At 46.2% G+C, this 15,981-nt stretch overlaps 1 protein-coding gene across 9 annotated transcripts in view; it reads right to left on the bottom strand.

Annotated features, from left to right (window-relative positions):
• The window catches only part of COBL (cordon-bleu WH2 repeat protein), a 276,558-nt gene that overhangs the window by 74,761 nt on the left and 185,816 nt on the right, over positions 1–15,981 (bottom strand). The gene's annotated exons all lie outside the window — the stretch shown is intronic.

Here is a 15,981-nt window from a genome sequence, read left to right as displayed (position 1 = left end):
ATTCTGACAAGGGAAGAAGGAGGAGAGAAGCCAGGCCAGGCACTAGATCCTGCCGGAGAAAGGTAAGTGATCCAGCTACCTGTACCTTTGGTTTAGCTGATGGTTTATTTGTTTGGTGGGTGTGTGCTCTGAGAAGCTGGGAGTAAGTGTTGAGTGACTGTTGATTGCTGTAGGATTGCTGACTGGTCCTGAGTCAGTCCAGGCCCAGAAGGGTATAGAAGGAGACTCTCCAGGCAACCAGGGAGTCTCTGACCAGGGAGCCAGCGAGTAGGGACTGCCAACAAGGGAGCAGTTCGCAGGCAATTCACAGGCCAGTCGTGGGCAGAAATAAATGGGAGCTTCTGAAAGACTTCAGGTAAGTGAATGAGGAGGGGGGCTACTATGGGGGTGGTGACATGGAGTGCAACCAGGGACCCTGCCCTGCTACTGCTTCCAGCCCAGAGCTCCTGTGAGGCCTCCACCCAGACAGGCCCCTTGGATGGGTTGTCAGTGCCCTGTCCCCCTGTCTGTGCAGGTTGCCTGGCAGGACCTCTGAGGCCTGGGGGTAGCACGGGGGCTGGGGGGGTTCCCTTCCCTATCCCACATGTGCCTGGACCAAGGCCCTAGAGAGGCAGGTGAGGGAACTCCAAGCAGAAGTGAGCAGGCTGTGGGGGATCAGGGCAACTGAAGAAGAGACTGATGGCCACTTTCATTCTCTGCAGGACAAGACACCTGGCGGAGAAGCTGTGAGGGAATGCCCTAAAGCAGGTGCTGGTGAGTGGAGGACAGTCACCTCAGGGGCCAGGCCTCTCGCTGCAGAGACAGCTCCCCCGGTGCAGTTGGGGAACAAATATGAGGCCCTGGCTGCACTGGAGGAGTGTGAGGTGGGGGAAAGAGCACTGGAGGGGCCTGCCGCCATCACTGAGTGAGCTGAGGGCCAGCCAGATAAGAAGAAGAGACACTGTGTCATCGTTGTATGTGAGTCCCTGCTGAAAGGAACAGAGGGACCCATCTGTCGTCTGGATCTGCTGCCTGCCCGGAGCCAGGATCAGGGACATCACGGCAAGAATTCCTGACCTCATCTGGCCCTCTGACAACTATCCCATGGTTCTCATTCATGGGGGAGCAAATGATGTGGCCAGGAGTAGTTCAAACCATATCATGACTACGGGGCTCCGGGGACCAGGCTTAAGAAGATGGGGGCACAGGTGGCTTTGTCGTCGATCCTCCCGGTCAGCGGTTGCAGTAGGCATCACGTCACCTGTGTCAGAGAAGTCAAACCATGGCTCTGGAGTTCGTGCCATCATGCAGGTTTTGGCTTCCTGGACCACGATCTGCACTTCCATGCACGGGACCTCCTGGGACGCGATGGGCTTCATCTCTCCACAAAAGGTAAGAGTCTCTTTTCTTATAGGTCGGCTGACCTCCTACGTCAGGCTTTAAACAAAGTATGATGGGGGACAGGGAGGCAGGAGATGGAGAGAGTCTAGAACCTACAAACTACGAGACATGCAGCAGTACATCCCAGGTAAGTACCAAGGGCCCTTTGGGCATCAGAAGGTGGGGGGGGCAAAGGCACCATTCGGAGGGCTCAAGTGCCTCTATACTAATGCTAGGAGCATGGGGAACAAGCAGGAAGAACTCATACTTCTGCTTGCAGATAATAACTTCAATTTAGTGGGGCTAACAGAAACCTGGTGGGACCCTACCCATGACTATACCGTACACATTGAGGGCTACAGGTTGTACAGAAGGGACAGAGTAGGGAGGGAAGGGGGCGGGGTTGCTCTCTATGTAAAGGAGCATTATACATCTACCCTAATTAAAATGGGATCAGAGGAGGAGAAAGTTGAGGCGTTGTGGGTTAGGATACATGGAGGCTGAGGGGAAAGGGACTTGGTGGTGGGGGTCTGCTACAGACCACCACACCAAGAAGAAAAGCTAAACTTGGAATTATTGAGGCAGGTCTCAATGGCCGTACAGTCTAGGGACATGGTTGTCATTGGGGACCTAAGCTACCCTGGCATCTGTTGGGAGGAGCAGTCAGCCAAATCCAACCGTTCACGTAGGTTCTTAACCTGCATGCAGGACCTTCACCTAATGCAGGAGGTATACAGTCCCACTAGGGGGAATGCCTTACTGGACTTGGTGTTGGCTACAGGGGAGGACCTGGTAGGGTAGCTGCAGATTCGTGGTCACCTTGGGGACAGTGACCACCAATCAACTGAATTCACCATATGGCATAGGGTGGGTGAGGTAACTAGTAGGGTATAAGTACTTGACTTTAGGAAGGCTAACTTCAGTGTGCTTAGAAGTCTAGTCAATGACACACTGCAGGATAGGAGTATTGGCGAGATGGGAGTCCAGGAAGGGTAGTCATTTCTAAAGGAAGCAATCCTTCGGGTGCTGAGGGAGACTATCTCAGTACAAGGGAAAAGGAGGAAAGGAGCCAAAAAACTTCCTTGGCTAAACAGGGAAATCCAGGGGAGCCTAAGAGCAAAAAAAGAAGGCATATAGGTGGTGGAAGCAGGGGGAAGCTACTAAGGAGGAGTATACCTACTTGGCCCGCACTTGCAGGGAGGCAGTTAGAAAAGTCAAAGCAACTACAGAGCTGAGACTGGCAACACAAATTAAAGACAACAAAAAGTCTTTTTTAAGGTATGTAGGGAGGCAAAAGGAAGGTTCACAGCAGCATAGGACCCCTACTGAACAAGAAGGAGCAATTGGTGACAGGCAGGGGGGATAAGGCTGAGCTATTCAATGAGTTTTTTGGCTTGGTGTTCCTGAACAGGGCTCAAGATAAGTCTCCTAATGGGTTTTCAGATGGGCATCAGAGGGACACCAGCTCAACAACTGTCGACGCTGACTTGGTGCAGGAGTACTTGGATGGACTGGATGTGTTCAAGTCAGCAGGCCCGGATGAGCTGCATCTGAGAGTACTGAAGGAATTGGCCGGTGTCACTGCAGAACCACTGGCACAGCTGTTTGAACTATCGTGGCGCTCAGGTCAGGTCCCAGAGGACTGGAAAAGGGCCAATGTGGTCCCTCTTTTCAAGAAGGAAACGAGAATTTGAGTAATTATAGGCCAGTCAGTCTCACCTCCATCCTTGGAAAGGTCTTTGAAAAGATTATGAAGAATCATATTTGTGGCAGGCCAGGGGGAAAAATAACGCAGCAGGGAAGCCAGCATGGATTCATAGCAGGTAGATCATGCCTGACCAATCTGGTTTTGTTTTATGATAGGATCACAAAACACTTAGATGCAGGAGTAGGTCGTTTCCTTGGATTTTAGCAAGGCCTTTGATATTGTATCTCGTCCCATTCTCATAAATAAATTAAGAGGCTGTGACACTGATGTTTACATAGTCTGGTGGGTGGCAAATTGGCTTAGTGGTTGCACCCAGAGAGTCGTAGTAGACGGGTCGGTATTGACCTGGAAGGATGTGGGTAGTGGGGTCCCGCAGGGTTCGGTCCTTTGACCTGTACTCTTCAGTATCTTCATTAGTGACTTGGATGTGGGTGTGAAGTGTACTCTGTCCATGTTTGTGGATAATACTAAATTGTGGGGTGAAGTGCACACTCCAGAGGGTAGGGGACGATTGCAGGCAGACCTGGACAGGTTAGAAAAGTGGGCAGTGCCCAGTAGGATGCAGGACAACAAGGACAAGTGCAGAGTGCTGCACCTAGGGCACAAAAATATCCAGCACACCTACTGGCTGTGGAATGATCCTCTCAGCAGCACAGAAGCGGAAAGAGATCTCGGAGTCATAGTGGACTCCAGGATGAACATGAGTTGTCTGTGTGATGAAATCATGAGCCAAGCTAACCGCACTTTATCATGCATCAGGAGATGCATGACAAATAGAACCAAGGAGGTGATACTTCCCCTCTATGCAGCATTGGTCAGACCACAGTTGGAGTACTGCATCCAGTTTTGGGTGCTGTACTTCAAGAAAGATATTGATAGACTCGAGAGGGTCCAGAGGAGGGCCACTTGTATGGTTAGGGGCTTATAGGACAAGCCCTACGAGGAGAGGCTGAGGGACCTGGACCTCTTCAGTCTCCACAAGAGAAGGCTGAAAGGTGATTTTGTGACCACCTACAAATTGATCAGCGGGGCGCAGCAAGGGATCGGAGATGCTCTGTTTACCAGGGCACCTCTTGGGGTAACATGGAACAATGGTCACAAACTGAGAGAGAGAAGATTTAGGCTAGATATCAGAGAAAACATCTTCACGGTTAAGGGTGGCCAAAATTTGGAATGGGCTTCCAAGGGAGGTAGTGCTCTCCCCTACCTTGGGGGTCTTTAAGAGAAGACTGGATAGGCATCTGGATAGGCAATCTTTCCTGTGTAGGCAGGGGGTCAGATTCAATGATCTATTGAGGTCCCTTCCGACCCTAGCATCTATGAATCTATGACACAATCCTCCAAGTGCATTGCCTGATGACAGCTGATTTTCCTTAATTTCTCTCTCAAATTCATGTAAATTAAGAGTAACCTGGTTAGCCAACAGAGTGAGAGAAGACTCAGACCTGCAAGCCCTAACTTACATGTAGGCATGGAAATGTGTAGGGCTTCTAAGGTAGGATCTAGGCAGGGCTACTGCACATTTGCAACTCATTCAGACACATACAGTTGTGTTTATTTTGTTGATCAAGGCAACATACAAATAGGTTAGCTGTGTCTTACATGCTTTTTTACATCTTTTAACAACAAAAACAATAATTTTAATGCCAATGACTCAAGATTAGACAGAAAGCATAGCATTTCCTGCAGATTACTGGAACATGGTTCTGTTTCTCTCTTTTGGGGGAAGAAAACTTCTGAGAAAACTGGAGAAGCTGTCGTATGTTCATCTTTTATAATCTGGGTGGCATAATAATACTAGCCTGAGCCAGGTTTGAAATAGGTAGGAAATGAAAACCTCCCCCACCACAGAGCTCTGCACAACCAATGTTCAGTTGCAACACAGCTGCTATACCTGCCATGAGATTATTAGCATGCTGAACTATCTGGTGATTTTTCAGTAAAATGACAAGTTACTCAAGTCTAAATGATAATGATGAGGATGATGACAATGATGTCATGCAGGCCTATTTTATTTCCTCAAGGATAGGATAAAATAAAACCAGGAACAGGCAGAAGATATTTCCTTGGCATAGAAGTAACTATGATCAAATGTAACCATGATCAGAAAACTTCCAGCAGAACAAGTCTGAGAGCAGCCAGGGACAAACAGGGACAACAAACAGAGCAATTTGTAAGGAGTTGGCAGATCAGTTTACCATCCCCCCTCTTTGAAAGGAAGCCTTTAAGGTAAGTTATTTCTTTAATTACAAATAACTAACCTAGATATTTAGCATAAGTAGCTAAAACTCAACAGTTCAATCAACACTTAAGTCCCTAGAGACCAGAGCAAGTGGGGAGTTCACTAGGGAGTTTGCAGTAGCTCACTGGCTGCATGGTAGCAAGGCACAATGTGCTAAGTGAACATTTGCAGGACACATTTCTTCTTGTGTACCATGCCATTCAAGCAATATATAGATTGTGTGGGCTAGCAACAGTAAGTTACTGAGGAGATGGAAGACAAGTTGAATCAATGGACCTTGGATGGAAAGCAAGACTCAAAAAGAAGATTACGAACTGAAAGAAAATAGGTATCCTCACCTCATACTTCCAACAGAATTAAGGCAGGCTATAGAAGACTCAGAAAACTAGTTACGATTGTAATAACAAAAATGAAGATTTGAATGAGTGACTCTGACAAGTAAAATAGTTCAGCCAATGTGATAATAAACTGCAGCCTGGGGTTTCTCTATCTGCCATTATGATGAGGTAACTTAACGACGGATGAAAAATTGCCACTATAATGAAAAAGTACCTAAAAAGTTTTTTTTCCCCACCATGTGTTGTCATCTCCTGAAAGCCTCATGAGCCTTCCACACCTCCTGGATTGGCCTTTGGTGAAAGATAGTCCACCAAGACAAGACAGCCTACTGGTCTATGAAAGAAGTAAAAACTGATAAATCTTCCTGTTGTGGAGGAGTCAACTATCACCAAGAAGGATGTTGCTAAAATTGTAGCAAGCCTGCAAAACTTGGGACTGGATCAGATTCACAGTTACTGAATATACCAAGAGGTTCTTGAAGGAAATCAAGCAGGTGGAAACTTTGATTAGGACAAATGCATCATAATACTTATCTAACATCGGAATGTGGTTAGGCAAATCAATCTGAAGCTTGTTGATGAAATGGAAACAAAACAAAACAACCCGACACTGAGCACATGGACAAATATTTTGGACAGAATCAACTTCTAAAGATGGAACCCATGAAGAAACAAAGGAATGACTGCTAAGACTTTTTTTTTTTTTAACTGCCTGGAATGTGTTTTAAAGGCTGAACTAAATTCCTTAAAAACTTGCAACAATAAACAGATCAGTTATACCCATGCTGCTTATAATCTCATGTCCCAAGACGCATGCAAAACTCAAGTGGCCCAAGATAAGCCTAGAAGGCCTGAACAGAAAAGTGAGGATGTTCTTTAAACATCTTGTATACATCACTCAAATAGCTGCACTAGATGGAGGAGACCTTTTGAATCTTGACCAGCTTCACAAGAGTCAGGTGCATGGTTTGAGGGAGACTCAAAAACACTTGAGGGAAATTCACTGTTGCATCTGCTGGTTGTTTTGGCTTATCAGCATTTTATACATCTGGCAGTAGGGAGAGAAGTGTCAGAAGTTAAAAAGAAGAGGACAGTTTAGGAGTGGATAGAAGGATGGCAGTTGAAGGCACAACAGGGCAGATTCGTTTCCATGGTGTCCACAGACCAGCACTTGACTTGACTAGAGAAAGTGAGATCATGGAAGAAGATAAGAAAGCCAGGAGGACACTAGTCATCAATCTCACTACAGCTCTGGATGACAATGTGCAGTGCACCACTGGGGAAAAAGTATCTGTTCAGTATCACAAGTTGCTCAGAGAAGTGAAGTTGATCTAGCACCTAAAAAGGTGAGCATGATATTAGCAGCATATTTCAGGAAAGGAGTTAAATATTAAGGTAAAGGTAAAGGCCTTATGAATACTGGAAACAGAGCACACATACCACTCATTAAATTGTTGTCTTCGTATGGAAAGCAAGGATTACCTAAAAGGATGTCTCTGTGAGAGCAATCATAGATTCATAGATGCTAGGGTCGAAAGGGACCTCAATAGATCATCAAGCCCAACCGCCTGCATAGGCAGGAAAAAGCGCTGGGTTCAGATGACCCCAGCCAGATGCCTATCTAACCTCCTCTTGAAGACCCCCAGGGTAAGGGAGAGCACCACCTCCCTTGGGAGCCCGTTCCAGATTTTGGCCACTCTAACTGTGAAGAAGTTCTTCCTAATGTCCAGTCTAAATCTGCTCTCTGCTAGCTTATGGCCACTATTTCTTGTAACCCCTAGGGGTGCCTTGGCGAGTAGAGCCTCACCAATTCCCTTCTGCGCCCCCATGATGAATTTATAGGCAGCCACAAGGCTCTCAACCTTCTCTTGCAGAGGCTGAAGAAGTCCAGGTGCCCTAGTCTCTCCTTGTAGGGCTTGGCCTGCAAGCCCCTAACCAGATGAGTGGCCCTTCTCTGGACCCTCTCCAGGTTATCCACATCCCTCTTGAAGTGTGGTGCCCAAAACTGCACGCAGTATTCCAACTGCGGTCTGACCAGTGCCCGATAGAGGGGCAGTATCACCTCCTTGGTTCTATTTGTCATGCACCTCCTGATGCATGGTAAAGTGTAGTTAGCTTTGCTGATGACTTCGTCACGCTGACAACTCATGTTCATCTTGGAGTCCACTAGGACTCTGAGATCCCTTTCTGCTTCCATGCTGCCGAGCAGGTCATTTCCCAGGCAGTAGGTGTGCTGGACATTTTTCCTCCCTAGGTGCAGCACTTTGCATTTCTCCTTGTTAATCAGGTATGGCTTAGTCACTTAGTTTTGACATTTTCTCTCCATGCCCTGGCACACGGCATGAGCCTACATGATGATGATCATAATGATGGAAGAGGAGCTTATACTTGCTCTAGGCACATTAATGAACACGTAACGTAAGTATATGTGGATTTAGGGCTGCATCAGAAGCAGTTGAAAGCGGACAGAATGAGTTCAGTACCTGGGTACACTGTGAGATGGGCTCTATTTTCCTAACTGATAGCAATTCAACCACATCCTTGAATGTGAAATACCCTCTGGGCTCTTTCTGACTAGAACATTTGCAAATACAAAGGTTCTGTAGCAGGAACTGAGGTTGCAATTTTGTTGATGATGCTCCTGCCCATAGAGCTTGTAAAGATCTCCTGAATACAGCTTTTGCATAACTGGGCTGTAGCAGAAAGCCCCTTTTCCTCTTGCCTGCATTTGCTTTCCCCTCTTTGGATATGTTTCTCCTCTTCTACCTTTTCTTCCTTCCTCTTTCTTTTACTATAAGATAAGGAATTGTGTTTTAAAGTTTGTATGTGTGCATTTTGTATCTCCCCTTGTATTTTGGTGTATTTATCTATTTGTGTGCCATGGCATTACTCTTGTAGCTTATATTTTATACTCTTCACCTTTTAACTAAATGTGTTTTAGTTTTTAGAAGTAAGTTATACACTGTAACAATATTAACAAGGGCAGGAATCAAACCCCTGCTTTCCTGTATCCCTGAAAGAGCAAGTGAATCAGTGATTGAATGCGTAACACAGTAGCAGGCTTCAGTAACAAGCAGCAGTTAACACCTCAGGAAACTGCAGATCAACCAATGGAAGAAATCAATAGGAGACAATGTAGCAACCAGGAATTCTCTAAACTTCACTGTTCAAGGGCTAGAAGCCCTGGTCTGAGTTAATCAATGCCGGGGACCAACTTATGGGGCTGAATATCTCCAGATTGATCGCTCCCAAAGCCCTATTCATGACAGCGGTAAATTCATAAACGGACTCCCAAACCTGCACGTACATGCGGATGACCCCTGGGGCTGACAGATCCCATCCAGGAGCCACCGAGGGGGAAGTCCCACAAGAGTCAATGACCCCTGGATTGGGCAAACCTGAAAACTGGGGAGTCAACAAAGTCTGCCAAGGACAGATAAAAAGCAGTGAAAAGTGACCCTCAGCGGCGCCCTCTCAATCTCCAACTTGACCAGCACCCGACCTGTCCAGCCAGAAGGACCAGCTGACGACTCCCTTCTGGAGGATAACACCACGCTGGAAGAAGCCTCAACTGGCCATCAACAGCAGACTCCAGCGCTTGTGGGATAGGTATACCCGACTCTTATAGCTCGCTACTGTGTGTGTGTGCGTGTGTGTGTGTATAAGGGGACCAGCCCCAAGGGTTATGATTTGACTTTGTTACAGTGTTTCAATCCACCTAATAAACCAGAATTTTAAAGATCCTGAGTTGGACATTTGTATCCAACAGGGCGATTGATTTAGGTCCTGCAGGGGAATAAACTGCTGTGATTTTGGTCACATTTAGCATTAAATATAATTTCTGAGACACAGAAAGAATGTCTCTAAATGTTCAATTTTCAGTGGAAAGATTAGTAATGAGTTACCAGCTCTATAACAATAATGTGATGAACTACAATGAACACTGAAAGTACAAATAAGCCTAAAATAAATAAATTATATATGCAATATTGATTATCTACATTGATTAACAGATAGATGCAAACAATTTAAAAATGGAGCAGGCAGGATGCCTGCCTACCATTTCATGGATCAGTTTGTTCATATGTTTATTTTCTATCATTTACTGCTTTGATCTATTATAGACTGGGAATTTTGGGGCAGGGACCAAATTTCTCTATGAGTCTGAACAGTGTTGGATCTATTTTGGGATAATAGATCTGAAATTTTGCAAAGATCACTGGTGTTTGTGATCTGTTGTGTCTTGGTAGGCATAAATACCTAGGAAGGCAGGGTCTGTATTTGAACTCTCTTAATACCTAAGGGCAGTTGGATCTGTAGCTCCTGTTTGGGAGTGATAATGTGCCTGTATATTCTACTGAAGCGTTCACAGGCATATTCTTACCCTCATGTTCTTCTAGACAAATGACCATTTATTTTACTATGAACAAAGCTGGACAGGCAGGTGGTTAAATATATAAACTTAAAAATCTTGAAACCCAAGTGACAATAGAATTTTCTACTGTAAATGATAAAGATTGTTTGGCACATGGCAAAGAAGGCTACTGTGTGAAAGCATTAGTTTGGTATAGTTAAATTACTCAAAGATGGATTATTTCATGCGTTGCCAAGAAGAAAGAGTCCTTGGTAGAAAGATATCTTGTTTTAACTTAAAGACTTATTTGCTTCCAGGGCTGACCCTTTCAATAAGCTCAGATAGATATGAAGATGTACAAGCTACTTTAGTAACTACAAATAAACTACATTTGTACTTTAGTTTATAATGTGTACTTCTACTCTGCCTTCTGCCTGACTTTAGACTAACATGGCTAACTATTTCTCTTTGCAAACTAACTGATTTAGGCTGGAGAAAACGGTAGAATATAGCACATGCACCTTTGCAATAACAAGGGTTTGGTGAACACCACGGAAAGTTCCTTCTACAGTCTGGTCAGCTAAGTGCATGATACTTATAAACACTTTAAAGAAAATGAAAAGCTCATTTAAAACTAGCAATGGTACCTCTTTATAAAAAGTGCGCAGTTCAAGAATAGGTCATAAAAACTGTTAAAAGTGGTTCTTTAACATCAACCTTGGAAAATCTAGGAGGCTAAACATAAATGGCAAAAAAATACAAAGGATGTTCTGTTTCATTTTCGCAATCGTATATACCAAAACAATAGAACTTGAAAATCATTTGTTATGGCTGGCTGCTCCTTTTATAAAGAAATCAAGCTTTAAAACTATTATCTGAAGTAATTTCCCATCTAAACTTTGTTATAAGAACCCCTCACTGAGTGTAACAGATTATTTTCAGTTCTCAGCACTTTTCAGAACGACTGATGAGATTATTAGGTGAGTTTCTGGTTATGCAACAAATAAATAAGGAACACTTCAGGCTATGCTTTTAAAATGTTGATGTTGGATACCTTGAACCAGCCAACTTAAGCAAAATGAACTAAAATAGGCCTTTGTGACCCATATCTGACAAATACTGTTCACCTATTCTACCTCCTGCTTTGGTGAGATCATGCAAGATGCAAAAGGCAATTTTTCTATTAAATTAATGTCACTTGCTCATATATTACTTTTTAAAAGACTTACAGTATTATACACAAAATATCTGAGGAATGTTGTGAATGTGTTCTATTTTAGGAAAGTTCAGGGACCTTAATTAGATCTCTGAGATAGAAGTGAGATTTCAGGGAATACTAAAACCAAAAATGTACTGCAAACAATGCCACGAGAAAGATACATGTCAAAATGGTGTGGAAAGGAAGTTTTGTCTGGTAAACACCTGACAATTTCAATCAGTGACATTTTAGGCCATGGACAGAAATGCTGTTAGGAGCACTCCAAGTGTCTTTGAAGTGTTCTGAGTAGCAAGGGTGCAGATGTTCAGAGCTGAATAAGCACTTCAAAAAAGGCTGGGATGCTTCAAAATGACCCTTTGGAAAAGAAGAGGAACATCTTTGAAGTACCTGACTTTGATTTCTGCACCCTCCAGCAGTCCATTAGTATCCCACAGTGCTCTGTTCCCATTCTACCACAAGGAGGTAGCAGGGCAAACAGCCAACGAGCATTCTCCTGTGTGCTCCTCTGTCCTTGAGAATCTCTGGAGATTGAAAGCCAAGAGGCATGCAAGGATTCTTGCTCATCAGCCCCCTAACTGGAAGGCACCATAGCTGCACGCCTTCATGGCTATTCTGAAGTGCTCCAGGGGTGAATGTGGAAGTGGGTCCATTCATTCACATGCTGCTGAAGCTTGCCAGATTTGAAGCATTCCAGGATTTGGAGCACTTCAAAAATACGTCTCTTCATAACCTTTTCCACACAATATAATGCAAACCTAGTCTCAGAGAATAAAGACTATGTTCCTGAAAATCTGATAATGAAGTTTTATTTAGAAAAAAAACTCCACACACACACACCAAGATGTTCAAAGGTTGGAAAACCTGTCAATTAAGCTTCCAAGTAACTCTAACTTTAGCTCTTCTCCCTTAACTACATCTGTCCTCAGAAATCCCTTTGCACTTGCAAACATTTACCGTCACTCCTTATCCTCAGTATCCGTGCTAACACTTGCTATGCTGATTGCCAAATGCCATCCATCTCTTATTCCCATGTCAGTGTCATAAGTCTCCCAAACCTGACTACCCACTATATGCCAGAGATGACAATCTGTCTCAGCTGTTCTTTCATATAAAAAGTGTACATCAACCTTAACAGCCACCATTTTGTAACAGACCTGATAATCTACTCTGCTTTACTAATTCTTTTAATGCAGGCAGAAGACTTCAATCCTCTGCCACACATTACAAATATTATACAATTAACTATTTAATCACATAACAATTTACACCAGCCACACGTGCAAAGTAAGACTGGCCACATGTGTAAAGTAATTATCATGCAACTAACCAGTTAATCGTGCAATAAATTTAGAATGGCCACAAGTGCAATGTACAGGAAAAGCTCTGTTATACGGCATCTCCCGCAAATGGGGGATGCCAGATAACAAAATATGCTGGTTAATTGGGTGGCCTGAACCAGCATCCTTGTCTGTTCGGGCCGCCACTTCTCCCGCCCCTCCTGCGGCTTTGTTGCCCCTCCCGCAGGCCCTGTGGGACAAGGAGGCGGGCCCCGTGCAGCCAGTTATGCCCCCGGGCTGTGGGGGCTCGGCAGCACAGGGTGCTTTGCCCCGGGCCGTGGGGGCTTGGAGAAACCGGAAGTGCCACAGTGGGCACTTCCAGTTTCACTTTTCTTTACAAGCTGGCATGCCGGTTAACAGAGTATGCTGGCTTGTAAGGTGCTGGTTACTGAAAATTTTACTGTAATTATCAAGTCATACAAATGTCTATCCAGCTAAAAAAGAGCCAAGCAACTACAAAGTTAGTGCCTGAAAATGTACAACAACTGTAGCTGGTATCTATCCAGCTTGAACATGTGGCAGGGCCCTCCCTGTACTGGACTTGCTTCAGAAACCCCACACTAGAGATAAAAAGGGAAATTCTAGCCTGCAAGGGGCTGGGGGGAGTGGGAGAAGGGCAGTCAGGCAAGGTGTGCCATGTACATGTGCTTGCTCATACATGTACATGGCTGCCAGGCAGTATGGAGTGCAGCTCCCACAAGTAAGTCTGGCAGGGGGAAGCAGGGATTGAGGCCCCCATAGGGAGGGAGAGAGGGAGGCTGGGCAGTGCTGGGGCTGGGGTTGCTCCCCAGATGCGGTGGTGAGTGGGGCTTCAGGCCCTGGGCTGGAATGTGCAGCTGCAGAGCCCTGGCGGGGAGCAGGACGGGGTCGCGGGCAGCTCATCCAGGGGTTGGCGGCGGGGGCTGGCTCCCCACCACTAAACGGACTCCCAAGAGAAGGGGCTGCCTGCTAAGGGGTCAGGCTCCCCTCCCTGCTGCCCTTCCCCTGGAGCCTCTGCAGCTCAGCAGGCGGGACCCAGTGCAGCAGACCAGAGCATGGCCAGGGGAAGAAACTTTTTGCTGCTGCAAGCCCGACCCAGCTCCACACCACCACTCCCACTGCTGCTGTGCAGGCAGGGGGCACCTTGCCGTGGTGGCATGGAGCTCCTGCTGGTGGCAACAAGCTTCCCTGCCTGACCCCTCTCTGCCCTGCTGTGCCGGGTCTTGCCCACTGGGCTGTAGAGACCCTGGGGAGAGGGTGGCAAGTCAGGGAGCTGAAATTCACAGCAGGCAGCCCGCATCAAACAGGCTCCACTCTGGCTGTGGAGGAGGGGGAGCTGGGCTCCATGCTCTGCTCCACCGCAGTAGCTGCCACCTCCTGTGGGTAGCCACTGGGGCTCGGGCACTGCTGCAGGGGGCGGAAGGCTGTGGACCCGTGTCTCAGGCCCTGTATCCCTGGCAGCTGGGGGCCCCTCAGGCAGGGCTGGGAAGGTGGGGGGCTATGGATGGGGAGTGAGGAGCACCAGCAGGGCCAGGGGCCTGTGGCTGGGGAGTGAGAGGCACCAGCAGGGCTGGGGGGCTGTGGCTTGGGAGTGAGGGGCCTGAACTTATGTGCTGGTGAGAGAAGGGGGCAGGGGGAGCTCTGATTTTCCATGATAAAAAGCCCAGAATCAAATACCAAAATTTACAGGTACAGCAAAAGCTTTGTTATCCAGCACCCATGGGTAATGGCAGGTGCCGAATAACCAAATATGCTGGTTACCTGAGAGGCCCAAATGGGTGTCTTTTCCTGTTTGGGCCGCCATGTCTTCCGCAGCATCCAGTGCACCGCCACCCGTCCTGCTGCATTGTTGCCACTCCTGATCCCTCTGCGTCAGTGTGCCAGGGAGACAGGGAGGTAGGCCCCATGCAGGCTGCTATGCTCCGGGCCATGGGGGCTTGGCAGCACAGGCTGCTTTGCCCCAGGCTGTGGGGGCTCGACGAAACCGGAAGTGCCACAGTGGGCACTTCCGGTTTCGCTTTTACCTTACAAGCCAGCATGCTGGTTAATAGAGCATGCCAATTTGTAAGGTGCCAGATAATGCGGCTTTTACCATTCTTAGAATTTATTGAGGTACTGGTAGGCTTCCAAACTCCTTTAAAATTGTACATATATCAATAAAGCAGTGTGTTCAATTGTTTTATATATATGTATTTCGTTTTAATCACAGATTTCGCGATTTTAATCAGAGAATTTGTGTTTTTAATCAGAGAAAACCAGGACCCCTGATTATCATGTAGAAGGTCCAGAGAAGGGCTGCTCGTATGGTTATGGGCTTGCAGGCCAAGCCCTATGAGGAGAGACTAGGGCACCTGGACCTCTTCAGCCTCCACAAGAGAAGGTTGAGAGGTGACCTTGTGGCTGCCTATAAGTTCATCACGGGGGCACAGAACAGAATTGGTGAGGTTTTATTTACCAAGGCACCCCCAGAGGTTACAAGAAATAATGGCCACAAGCTAGCAGAGAGCAGATTTAGACTAGACATTAGGAAGAACTTCTTCACAGTTCGAGTGGCCAAGGTCTGGAACGGGCTCCCAAGGGAGGTGGTGCTCTCCCTTACCCTGGGGGTCTTCAAAAGGAGGTTAGATAAGCATCTAGATGGGGTCATCTGAACCCAGCACTCTTTCCTGCCTATGCAGGGGGTCGGACTCGATGATCTATTGAGGTCCCTTCCGACCCTAGCATCTATGAATCATTATAAAATAAAGCACCACAGTTTTGCAATGCATATACTAAGCAAGGCAGAATTAGGTTTTCTGTAACAAAATTTCTTCAGCATATTGCCATAATCAGGGAGCAAAGGGAGGTCTGAAAGGCAAAGTTAAAGATAATGATGGAAAATTGTGGACTGTGGGGAGAGATGTCATGGAGACTTTAAAGTTGGAAATGAATGGTCAAAGACTTTTTGAGGGCTGCTTTCTCTTCCGTACCTCCTTCTCCTTTCTATTTAGGGAGTCCCTGCATGGGTAGATGCTCTTCTAGGTTTTCAGAGTGGGAAAATGAGGAGCTATTTGCTTCTCCTCTAGGGTGGCAGTGGGGAAAGAGGAAGAGAAAAATAGGAGGATATACCACAGTAAGCACAGGAAGAGCTGAGAAGCAGTTTGGGGACCCCTGCTCAGACCAAAATGGACTAGGTGTCACTTCCTATCTGGCAGAACTGGGCAGTAGTTGTGGGGAGGCTTTTTCAAACTAATAGGCAAGAGTGAAGCAGTAGCTTCTTGAGATGCTCTGATTTTGAAGATGCCTGTACCTGTGTTTGCAGGTGCTGCTGAAATCTACAATTTCTGGCTGGTATTTGTGACATTTGCTTTCTAACATTTGCAAATGCCCAATGGACTTCGGTTGGCACCAAGTGATGTACCACTTCAAAAAGTTTTTTCAAGTGGCTTAAATATTTTTTCAGCCT

The sequence above is a fragment of the Alligator sinensis genome, unplaced genomic scaffold (assembly GCF_000455745.1).
Source record: "Alligator sinensis unplaced genomic scaffold, ASM45574v1 scaffold796_1, whole genome shotgun sequence".
Classification (NCBI taxonomy): domain Eukaryota; kingdom Metazoa; phylum Chordata; order Crocodylia; family Alligatoridae; genus Alligator; species Alligator sinensis.
This window is presented reverse-complemented; position numbering and strand designations above follow the sequence as displayed.